Source organism: Tupaia chinensis, unplaced genomic scaffold (assembly GCF_000334495.1).
Source record: "Tupaia chinensis unplaced genomic scaffold, TupChi_1.0 Scaffold000153_1, whole genome shotgun sequence".
NCBI classification, from domain to species: Eukaryota; Metazoa; Chordata; class Mammalia; order Scandentia; family Tupaiidae; genus Tupaia; species Tupaia belangeri.
The window spans coordinates 648,700-661,536 of record NW_006159624.1 but is presented as its reverse complement, the minus strand read 5'-3'; the positions used below and the strand labels follow the sequence as shown (position 1 = coordinate 661,536).

General features: G+C 37.8%; 1 protein-coding gene across 1 annotated transcript in view; it reads right to left on the bottom strand.

Moving 5' to 3' along the window:
- Positions 1 to 12,837, bottom strand: part of PLPPR1 (phospholipid phosphatase related 1) — a 349,623-nt gene that overhangs the window by 61,454 nt on the left and 275,332 nt on the right. The gene's annotated exons all lie outside the window — the stretch shown is intronic.

Genomic DNA, 12,837 nt, shown 5'->3' with positions numbered 1-12,837 from the left:
AGACTTAATTGAGACTTAATATAAAATATAGCACCATGATGATACCATACATTTTCAAAACATAATGTTCTCTTAGACCTCTATTTTTCCCTGACCAGTGAGCATAAAAGAAATGGGAGTTGAAGATGACTTAAAAAAATACTGCTACTGTTGTCAGTAAAAAGTAAAACACATTGTGGTCAGTTAAATTAATCATCACATATTTTAAGGCAAACATGATTCTTTTCAAGGAACAAATTATCAAGCTCTTTAACACAATCATCTAGTCACCAAGCATTGAAGGCATATTTTAAAAAAAGTTAATTATTATTTATATATTAAATCCCTATACACCATTTAGATCATAAAGAGACTTTACCCAGCATGATATACACCTCAGTCCAGCCCAGTTGAGAACACTATACATGTCCTCATCAAAAGGTAATAAACCATATCTGTGTCCCACGAATGTCTTACCTCTCTATTTTTTCCCCCAAATTTCCTTTCCTATGCTCTTCCCCCTCCCACTCTCCTTCCACTTTTTCCCTAGAGTACATAACAATTTTCAATGCTTTTATGTCCTCTAGTCTTTTAGTCTCTACCATAGAGTGTGGACAGCTGGTGTATGTTAAATGCAGACTTACAATTTCCCTGTTTCATAGCATGACTTGCTTCACTCAGCAATAAATCTTTCACATTTTTCTATTTTCTATCAAATGCCAGGGACTTGTTTTTTTATGGTTGAATAGTATTCCATGGGGAACCAGCAGTTAGCGTAATGGCTATGTCGCTGGATTCCCACGTAGTCGACCGCGGTTCGTGTCCCGGACCCGGTGGCTTAAAACTCACGCCGGGCGCGTGTGCGTGCGTGCCCAAGATCCCGAGAGGAGAATGGAGGAGAAGGGATTGCGGCGTGGCCATCCCCCTGGGGGGTGATTTCTCGCTTTCTGTCTCTATGTCTCTCTCTGTCTGTCTGGCGAGCGCACGCGCCCTACAGTGAAAATCTCTCAAAAAAAAAAAAAAAGAATTAAAAAAAAAATAGTATTCCATGGTAGTCCATGGAGTATATGTGCCACACTTTTTTCATCTCTTTGTGGACATTTGAGTTGGTTCCATGAATTAGCAATTGTGAAAGCACCGCTGTCCTGGGGCAGCTCATTTTTAAGGTGGAAAACATTTTTTTCCCCTGTTGTGAGGGGAAAAATGATCTCTGAGTGAAATTGAGAACATGTCATCTGCAGTGTGGGGAGAAAAGGGAGGATATTTTTTCCTTCAGATTTTTTCTTTAAATCTACAACAATAAATAGGCATATCTAGAAATCATTTCCAGAAACAATGTAAACTGTGAAGACTATGTTAACAACAAAAATGTGATCACGGTAAAAATTGAAAACCAAAGGAAGTCATGCAATAACATACATACAAGAAAAAGTGAATTATAAAATGTTCAAAGGAATTTCAGCAGTGGAGACTTTTCAGAGCATAGAAGAGGCAGATTATGAGGGAGTACAAGGCTCTACAATGCTTCCTTTGCTTGAGCAGCTGTGTTCTTCATCAGGCAGTCAATAGGCAAGCATTATTGAGAACCCACTTTGTGATTTGCAATTTGATTTAAGCTTTTGCATTTGCTGTAGGAGCTTATAGCTCAGAAACTTCCAAATGGAGATTCACAATTTCCTCCAAATTGAGCATTTCGATCAAATTGTATTTGTTTCTTCCTTTCCTAGGAAATTCTAGATGAGTCTTGTATATGCACGTGTGCATACTTGCATGCAAACAGTCATTTCAATTTTTTCAAAGTAGGAGTCAAGTTTTCTGCTACTTCAGTACTAAATATTCCCCTGTCACTTCATTGTGAGGCCAAGAAAAAAGTTTAATCATCATTTCTCATGCCTTGTGCCACTAGGGCTGAGATAAAATGAGATCCTCTGCAGAGTAAATCCTCTTATCCAAACAGGTTCTCTTCCTTTGACTTGAGTATTTGAATTTATTCAGAAGGCCCAAGGCAGTAGTCAACCAAGGTTTACAGGTGCTTAGAACACACTGTGCAAATTTCTTTGAAGATTGAGCTACAACTTTTGGCCAAATATTGGGTTGTCAGTAAGTCATGACATACTTTGTCCATTTTTCTATGCAAAAATGCATCTTGACTTTTCTGATGACCCAATAATTCTGAATACAACAAATTCTCCCATGCTCTAACATTTTCTAAAGATCTGGGACAGCAGTGGCCGTGGCCCCATGCAGTTTATCCCATGCGGATTTGTCTTAATATGATGCTGATTTTTTCTGACAGCAAAGCACAAATGGAGAAATGGGAAATGACAAGTCAAACACACAGCAGTCATTTTCCTCCTATCTTTCCTGTGTGTCCCTGCAGTTATAAATAGTTTGTTAATGTCCATCTACAGAGACACACAGCAGTGTAGGCTGCTGAGCTCTTCCATGGTTAATGTACTTGAGGATGCATAGAAAATCAAGGACAAGTCCAGGTTGAGCTACTGTTTTGCAACTTACCATTAGTTAGTGTCACACAGATCATCCAAGAGGTATCCTACCTTCTTTATACTCCAGAGAGAATAGAAAAGGGTTTTAAGGAGGCATTAAAAAAAAAAAAAAAAGCCTTGCAGTTCTGTAAAACACTTGACCTGGTACAGAGTTGCAAACTGAACTCTGGAAAGTAAGTTGTGACTTAGGGGTTGGAAAGCTAACATTTGTAGAATGTTCCTATTTCAGTTCTCATGGACTATAAGAACTATAAAGATCTTGGAAATCATTTAGCCTCACCACTTCTTTTCTGTACATTTGAGGAAACGGAACCCATAGAAGGAACATGACTTACCAGCAGGGTCATGCAGTGGGGGATCACTGCCCTGTCTTGGCAGCCTAAACCTGAGAAAAGATGATTGTATCACAAGGAGAATGAAAGATGCACACTCAGAAGAAGGGTGTATGCCTAGATGGGCACCTGGAACCTGTGATCCAACAAAGGCCGCTCTTGGATAAGCTATCCTCACTAGCATGGTGCAAACACAGCTCCTTGCTTTCAGAAAATTTCTCCAAGTATTGGAAGAATTTTTCTGTTTTCTGTCCTGGGGCAGCTCATTTAGTTTAAGGCCTCAAGAGAAGATGAAGCACCATTAGCAGAGTTGTAAAGTGACACTGCTCTCTGCCATTAATCCATCAGCTGTAATCAGCCCTGGTTCTTTCCCCTTACTTGGATGGAAAGTAAAAGTGGAATCAAATGGGTGATTGTCTGTTCAGTAATGAATATAACTAATTGGAATCTTCTACAAATGATTTGACATAGTTGAGGCTCAATGTTTTCACTTCAAAAGTGAAGGAAATTGGGGAACCAGCAGTTAGCGTAATGGCTATGTTGCTGGACTCCCACGTAGTCAACCGCGGTTCGCATCCTGGACCTGGTGGCTTAAAACTCACACCGGGCGCGTGTGCGTGCGTGCCCAAGATTCCCGAGAGGAGAATGCAGGAGAAGGGATTGCGGCGTGACCATCCCCCCTGGGGAGTGATTTCTCGCTTTCTGTCTCTATGTCTCTCTCTCTCTGTCTGGCGAGCGCACGCACCCTATAGCGAAAATCTCTCAAAAAAAAAGTGAAGGAAATTGGACCACGCACCTTCTCTATATTCCGTTGAATAACCATTTTCTATTTCACTGAGCTGTTAGGATAAATTTGGCAACAAGTGCAGAATATAAGTAAATTAAAAGATGGTAGTTACCATCACCATTAATAAGTATTTTAGCACATAGTTTTAGGAGCACATAGTTTGGGGGGCTTATCAGCATTATTGGTCACATTTTTTTCACCCAGAGAAGCAGGGAATGGGAAGACTGATTCAGGGTTTCAAATAATGAGGAACAAAAGTAGAACTGTGGGTTCTCAGTGCTCAGTAGACTTTCCATTGACCATGTCTTCTTGGCCACCATTGGAACATTTGACCCACACTGACATTTCAATTTGTCATTTGAGAAAAATGAATCAATAGAAACATCAAAGACTGTTGCTTAGAGAATAGTTGCTGTTGAAAATCTTAGGAAGAAAAAGGATTTATATTTGTTAAGAGAAAAGAGAATTCTTTACAAAGTTTTGTTTTTCTATTTTTGTTTCTCAGCTGTGTTTTTAGTTCATTAGAATCGCTATTTTCAAGTCATGTTAAAGTTTGGTCATTTCATAATTACTTCCAGAAGAAAGACACACCTTATTTTAAAAATGTGTCTTGGGCTGCCCACTTAGCTTAATGGTGAGGGGATTGGAGCCTACCTACCCAACTATAGCTTAAATTCTGGTGCTGGTGGCTTGAAAAACATGCCAGGTACGTGTTCAAAATCTTGATAGGATGCAGAAATGGAGAAGGGATTGTGGCATGAACATATCCCATTGAGAGGGTGCTTTCTTCTTCCTTCTATTTCCATCATTCTGGCAAGTGCATGTGCCCTATGTCGAGTGTGTGTGTGTGTATTTATATTTAAGATTTAATATTAAAATAATACATTCTTGTAGAATTTGGAAAGATATAAAAGTATAATAGAAAAAAACTGCAATTTTACCTTAGAGATAATAGCCAAAAATGTTTATTTCTTGCTAGTCTTTTTATATAATTATAAATTCAAGAATATACAAGGGGATTTCAAAACTTTCATGAGAAATTAAAGTACAAGTTGATTTTGATGCAAAAAATGTGAAATCTAAGCATAGGTTTTTATAATATACACGTTCTAATGTATGAACTTTTTGAAGACATTCTCCTACTCACAATACCCACAGGTATCTTCTTAGGGTCTATTAAATATTAAGACCCACAGACCACCTCAAGGCACATTTGGCGCTGCTCCACTTGGAAGGAAAAACAGCTTGCCAGCAGGACAGCATTACCCATTCTTCTCCAGTGTGTGTCCTTGCAGTGGCCCCGCACAGCAGCAGAGCTCAGGTGCATGGAGACTACATCCATTTCTAAGAATGTGAGAGTCATTCTGGCTTAAAAGCTGTATGCTCTCAGAGGAATATGTGGTCTAGCAATTCCAAGGACATAGTTTCCAGGGCCCCATTATTTACATATCAGGTTACCAGACTCACTGCAGCTGGAAGGTACAGCATGGAACTCCCTCTAATAGTTCTCTCTACTAATAGTTCTCTGAAAAACAATCAGGTCAATTTTGCCTACTGATATAGTTGATATATACCATCTTTTTTCTTTTTCTAAAGAAGCTGAGCCAGAAAATTAAGAGGCCAGATTTTCTTACAGAAAGAAAACTACTATTACAGTCTAGAAATACCATTATATTCTATAATACCAGATACAATTTTTTGGACTTAACAAGCTCCACATTAAATCGTAATCATGTTCCAAAGACATGATTCCATAATGTATTTACCCAATCCCCTAGTATTGTGTATTCAATCCATTGCAACTTTCCCATTATTGCTGTTGCTGAAATGAACATTCCTATATGCAAAGTTTATATTTGTATAAAACTCAGATAATTTGATTAACATAAATCCAGGAAATAGAATTAACGACTGGTTCTGAAGTTTATAAGCTTTTAGCACTTCTTTGATAAGCTACTTTTCAGAAAGAAAATAGTAGTTTACATTTCAACTATTGTAGAATTGTATAAAAATAAGTTTTCAACAACATTCCTTTAAGATATTTGTCAATTTATATGTGGAAATGTTCTATCTTTAAACATTTCTTTGGCTACTAAAATGTTTATATGTGTACAGTTTATATGTGCAAAGTAATTAACAAATTACTTTGTCTATTCTACCTCATTTTTTTTTTTTTGGAGAAGTTTTTACTATAGGGCGTGTGCACTCGCCAGAAAGAAGAGAGAGAGATAGAGATAGAAAGCGAGAACTCAGCCCCCAGGGGGATGGCCACACCACAATCCCTTCTTCTCCATTCTCCTCTCGGGATCTTGGGCATGCACACACATGCTTCAGGCGTGAGTTTAAGCCACCAGGTCCAGGACTCGAACCGCGGTCAGCTACATGGGAGTTCAACAACATAGCCATTATGCTAACGGCTGGACCCCTTATTTTTATTTGGGGAAGCTCATCTTTTAAATTTGAGTCTCAATACTACAAATTATTTTTTTTGCAGTCTTTATTTACCTTTCTTGAATAAACATTTTCATTTTTAGGTAGACAAATTCACCAATCCATTTTTAATATGCTTGTATCAGCACTTAAGTGAGATTGGTACTATTGATGCTCTTGTGAGTATTTGTGTGGACCTGAAATTCATGTTTTTCTCATTTTATGCTATGCTCTGAAGTATTCATTTTTGGAACATTTTATATAGTGTGAGAAATTTTATTCCTCAAAATTAACTTATTCTATAGCTATGTGACTACATTAATTGTTTTTCCTTTTTTTTGGAGAGGTTTTTTCTTATTGGGCGCGTGCGTTCTCCAGAAGGACAGAGAGAGACAGAGAGATAGAAAGTGAGAAATCACCCCCCAGATGGGATGGCCACACCACAATCCCTTCTCCATTCTCCTCTCGGGATCTTGGGCACGCACGCACATGCGCCCGGTGTGAGTTTAAGCCACCAGGTCCGGGACTTAAACCACGGTCAACTACATAGGAGTCCAGTGACATAACCATTATGCTAACTGCTTGTCCCTACATTATTTTTTTGAGATACATTAAAAATTTTAAATTTTAGTCTAAAATTTAATTCTATTGTTGGGTTAGCCAATGACATGGTCTCATTTCTGGACCCAGTAGCCTGAAAAATGCTGGGAACATGTCCATGTGTGTCCAAAATCCCGAGAAGAAAATGGAGAAGTAGGGATTGTGGTGTGTCCATCTACCCTAGGGAGTACTTTCTTTGTCTCTCTTTAGTAAGTGCATGTGACCTACAGAAAATCAAAACAAAAAAAGGTATAGGTATTCTATTGTTATTCATCTCTTCAGCTCTGCTGCATCTCCTTAAGGCATTGTTAGTAAACTACCTTTGCAAACGATATTGTCAAATTTTGCTATAGGATGTGTGTGCTCACTGAGGGACAGAGAGAGAGAGAAATCACCTCTCATGAGGAATGTCCATGCTGCAATTTTTTCTCCTCCATTCTTCCCTTGGGATTTTGGGCACACACACACACATGTGCCTGGAGTAAATCTAAACTGTGGTTCACTATGTGGGAGTTCACCAACATAGTCATTATGCCATCTGCTGGCCCCAATATTGTCAATTTTATTGAGCCATAAGCATTTATTGACACAGAAGTATATATATAATTTACTTAAATTGTATGTACATGTGATATATTACATAATATATATATTTATATATAAATATTTTTACTTCTGTGTTTGTATTAAACAGGGAGTCATACATTTATTTTTTTTTTAAAAACCTAGCTCTTATTTTATCATTTCTATTTTCTGATTTAAATTTTTTGTTCATAGTGTTTTTAAAAGAGTTAAGTTTGTTATTAATTTACTATAGGGCACATGTGCTTACAAGAGAAAGGGAGGAAGGAAGTGAGAAAGCAAACTGCCAGGTTGGGACTTGAATCATGGTCAGTCATGTAGTTTAGTGCCTTAACCACCACGCCACCTGCTGACTTCCCTTAGTGGTTTTTGTTTTTTTTTTTTAAACAGAAAAAAATATCTATAGAAAGTAATTGTACCAAAACCTAGACCACAATAAATAATATTTGCTTGGACTGAGAAGAAAATATGTTAGATCAATCAGGGATTCATATCTGAATACATAGGAAAATGATAACTTATGAGACAGGAAGAAACCAGGATCTGATTGCAAACTAAGCCTACTGCCTCCAAGCAGAGCCACCTTCAGACCACTGCAGACAGAACCCAATATGGCCTCCTGGTTTTATCTGGGGAGTGGGGTTTGTTGCCTTGAGTGGCATAGGTATAGTTTGCTCATTCCCCAGGCTGGAAAAAAAAGATAAGGTTAGAAAGAGATGGAGATTAGCCTTCCTCTTGAGGAGAGGGCACATTAACCATCACTCTAGAGCCAAACAGAAAAGATCTTATGGAGGTTCTGTAGTATCTCTCTCTCTTTTTTTTTTAGATTGAGGCAGTTCGTCTGTGATCATAAAGAGGGCAAAGAATGGCTTCCAGCCAGGTTCTTTGTTTCTCTATGTACTGCAGTAAGTCATTTCTAGGCCTTCTGATAACTCGTGAAATAGGCGACCAGTTATCCTCATTTTGTTGGGGGGGATAATAAAATACATAGCTGGGATGTGAATTCAGGTATGCTGGGTAGGAAAAATTTTTGTTTTTCTGTGAATTTTAATATTTCGTACATCATTTGGTATATATCGTCTCTTATCATCAGTCAGTGTATTTATAGTTAAAATAAATGGCCCAAAAAGTATTTTAGTCAAGTAACACCTTAAAATCAGGAAGAATATGTTTCTTTTTCTATTATAACCTATTTACATATAATCATATGTCTTTGTAAGGTACAGAATAGTCTTTCAAAGCATGTATAAAGAGTATAATAAACAAACTGAGGATATAAACATTCACCACCTTCAATGTTTAACATTATATTATACTGTGAACATTCAAAACCTGCTTCCCTGGTTATTCTGTAAGTATGTACTGCATTGTCTATGGCATTCTTCACTGTGAAATACAGTTCTAAAGAAAAACAAATTGATTACAAATCAGACAACAAAACATCTCATAAATTCATGGTTTTTTTTTTTTTTTGAGAGGTTTTCACTATAGGGTGCATGCACTCGTCAGACAGACAGAGAGAGACATAGAGACAGAAAGCGAGAAATCACCTCCCAGGGGGGATGGCCATGCCGCAATCCCTTCTCCTCCATTCTCCTCTCAGGATCTTGGGCATACACGCACACGCGCCCAGCATGAGTTTTAAGCCACCGGGTCCGGGACACGAACTGCGGTCGACTACGTGGGAGTCCAGCAACATAGCCATTACGCTAACTGCTAGTTCCCATAAATTCATGATTTTTTTAAAAACAAAAATAATCTTAACATAGCCAATGAAAGAAGAATTTGTAATATCCACATAGAAGACTGTGGGAGGTAAGAGTTTATATTATAAAAAGATCCATGGTATCACTGGTCCAGTTAGAGATAAGTAAACTTGTACATAATAGATCATTAGGAAGAGATAGAAAATAATTTTTACTCACTCACTGTAAGTTCTTATAAGATCATAGTGTTGTACAGTACATAAATAAGTCCTCACAAAAGCAAAAATAAAATTGGAAAGAGATGTTTAAAAGTAAACATGTGGTAAAGACAGTGATTTTGTGATTTATAGGCTTTACGAAGTTCTTGGTTTTAACCTTCCTTAAATTCATTCCAAAGTAGCTGACTTGTAACACTTTGGACTTTTCCTCTGTTGTTTAGTTTTATACAAAGAGTAATGATTATGATAAATATATTAATTGAGGAAACAGCAGATGGTGTAATGCTTACATTGCTGGACTTCTGTGTAGTTGACTATGGTTCGAGTACCAGACTCAGAGGCTTAAACTCACACTGGGTGTTTGTGCATGCATGCCCAAAATCCTGAGATGAGAATGGAGAAGAAGGGATTGTGGCATGGCCATTCCCCTGGGGAGCCATTTCTCACTTTCTGTCTCTCTGGCGAGTGGATGTACCCTATAGCAAAAGTCTCTATAAAAATTAAACAAATAATACATATATAAATGGGAACCTGAGGAGACAACTATGAAATAATTGAATTTGTACTTAAACCTGCTTGTGTGTAAGATAGGTGAATCTACATTTTTTAACTTTCTAGTTGCTAAATTTAATCTTGATGTTTAATGTTGTTATATGTGGACTTACCCTTTTTTTTCTAGTCGTTTTGTGTTCTCTCTCTTCTTTTTATCTCCCTTTAGTTTTTCTGGTGTAGTAATCCCCTAAGTATTTCCCTATGAGCTGGTTTAGTTTGGTGAGTTCTTTCAGCATTTGTTTATCTGGGAATAGTTGATTTCTCCTTCCTATTTAAAGGAAAATCTTGATGGGTATAATATTCTGGGCTGATACTATTTTTCTTTCACAATTTTAAATGTTTTCTCATTCTTTCCTTGCCTGCATTGTTTAAGTTGAGAGGTCAGATGTTAGTCTAATGGGGTAACTTAGGTAAGTAACTTGGCGTTTCCCCCTTGCCATTTTCAGGATCTTGTCTTCATCTATGATTTTTACCAATTTGGCTATGATATTCTTTGGAGAGGATCTCATATCTATTAGGTCATTGGGAAAGTAATGATGTATTCTTCTTTTTTTCTATGCAAAAATGTGCCATGACTTTCCTGACAAGCCACAATTTGGATGCCTCTCTAAATTTGTCAAGTTTTCAGCTAAAGTATCATGAAAGAGATTTTCTATGTCTTTACTTGTTTCTTTAACTTCAGGAATACCTATTAAGTGGATATTTGATTATTTAATGATGTCTAGGGTTTTTCATATGCTGTCCTGGTTTTTAATGGTTATTCATTTCTTCAGTTGCTTGGAATAAATCAGAGGTTTTGGCTTCAAGCTCAGAGATTTTCTTTTACACAGTCTAATCTGTTGTTGATACTTTTGAGGGAGGTTTTGATTTCTTGAATCATATATATATCTTTTTTTGAGAGAGATTTTTGCTATAGAGTACTCTCCAGAGAGCAAGAAATAATCCCCCAGGAAGATGGTCATGCTGCAATCCCTTCTCCTTTCTCCTCTCATGATTTTGGGTATGCACACATGTGCCCAGTTTGAGTTTTAAGTCACCAGGTCTGGGACTCAAACTGGAGTCAACTACATGGAAGTCCAACAGCATAACCATTATGCCATCTGCTGGTCCCTCCTGCATTGTATTTATTTTAATGTGATCAGAGAGGAAAAGTGAGAAAGCAAGCTGCCAGGTCCGGGACTTAGCTGTATTCGGCCATGTGGAGCCCAGTGCCCTTTACCACCACACCACCTGCCAGCACTGCATAGTATTGTCTCCAAAAGTTCTGTTTGACTCTTTTTCAATGTGTTTCTCTCTTAATGAAGCTCCTCCTTCAAGTCACGGAAGAATTTTTTTTATCTCCTAAAATTAGTTGTTTTCTCTTGCATCTCATTGGGCTTCTGTTTTTTTTTTTTTTTTTTTTTTTTTTTATTATTATAGGGTGCGTGCACTTGCCAGAGAGAAACAGATAGGCGAAGTGAGAAATCACCCCCTGGGGGCCATCTGCTAGTCCCTCTCATTGGGTTTTGTTACAATGAGTATTCTGAAATTTCTGTAATCTTTTGTGTTTTATCAATTGCTTATGAGGATTTTGTGTTCTCCTGAGGAGGAGGTATTTCCTGCTTTTCTACTATTTCTTGGGGCCCTTTTTTGATTTTTTTAGTCATCTGGTAATATACTCAATTCTCCCATGTGTTTCCCTCTACTGTAAATGGGAGTGCAGAATTCCCAGTAAAAGTTTTGGGTTCAGATTTTCAGAGGGGAGTTTTCTTCTTACTGCTACAAGGATTGTGGGGGAGAAAACTCTTCTGGAATCTCCTGTCTTCATGTGTTTGGTTCCTGTACACCTAAATCTTCTCCCACTATGGCTGGAGGTTGAGTTAGAAAATTAGTAGACTACTCCACACAGTATGCTTGTACAGACTGAGTAGCCACTCCTCCCTAGAGCTGGCTGGGAGTGGGGAACATGATGAGCTCAAACCAAGGAGCTTTGGGCCTCCCTGTTGCTCCTGGATGGGTATGAGGCAGAACAGTGTCAGTACATGTAGGGCAGCAGATGCTACCTTCCATGTCAGGAATTGCAGGAACCAGGTATTGGGAGGCATGGGTGCTCTAGCCTTTAGGCACCAACAGCAGGCTGGGCAGAAGTCCCTGATCAACTCAAGCTGAGAATCATGGACTCCCCTGTAGCTCCTTCTATTTCTTCCAGCTTGTTTTTAACCACTCTCAACTATTAATGTTGACTTTAATCCCTCCAGCATAGTTTATCATTTAAGAGGAAGCTTTGTTGAGCCTGGAATCAACAATCCAAATTGCTTAAGGTATCATGTTATACTTTGTGAGCATAATATGACTCATTATGGCCATATTATTTCTTCTCAAAAATCCTCCATTTCTCATCTTAAACCAAGCAAAACATTGGCACAGAAAAAAAAAAATTGTCTGAGGAACTAGTATATTTCTCAGCATGCCAATCAGTATTTTTATAAAAGAACGTAGAGGTCAAGTATGGGGATAAGGTAGCTATTACAAGAAAATGGTAGCTGAGATTGTGTCCTAACTAATTTGATCTTATTGCATGTTTAGACACAGAAATATTTACTTTAGGACTCTCCCACATAGAATCATTTTTATAATAACAATTAAAATGTCTAAGTATTATCTGTGAGCTTTATGTTCTTAAAGCAGTTTCCCAAGAAAACTGTCTGGCCATTTTTTTTTTCTCATGACAGAGAAAACAAAATTCATGATAGTAAAATTATAACTTCCTTGAATGTGATATAACATGAACGGAGCCAGAACCATCAAGAATGAAGCACAGAAAACTTCAGGTCAAGTGATGGCTCTCATCCTCTAGCCTTTCTGGAAGTTCAATCAGAACAGCAGGAGATACCAGTCCTGGGGATTCTATTCTGCTTGATCTGAATCTTTATGTCAATAATAGCACTTACATTCAGAGTCTCTTCTGAATAACACAACCCACAGCACACCTTTTCAAGAGCACAATAGCTGTTCTTAACATGTTATCCAAGCATGCCCAGTGATGAATGACATTAACACACACTTGTATTTCTTTTTCAAATTCATATATCAAAAGATAAAAGCCACCTATAACAGACAAGAGTTTTTATGTGGATCTCCACTCGCTCTGTTTTGGCTGAAACA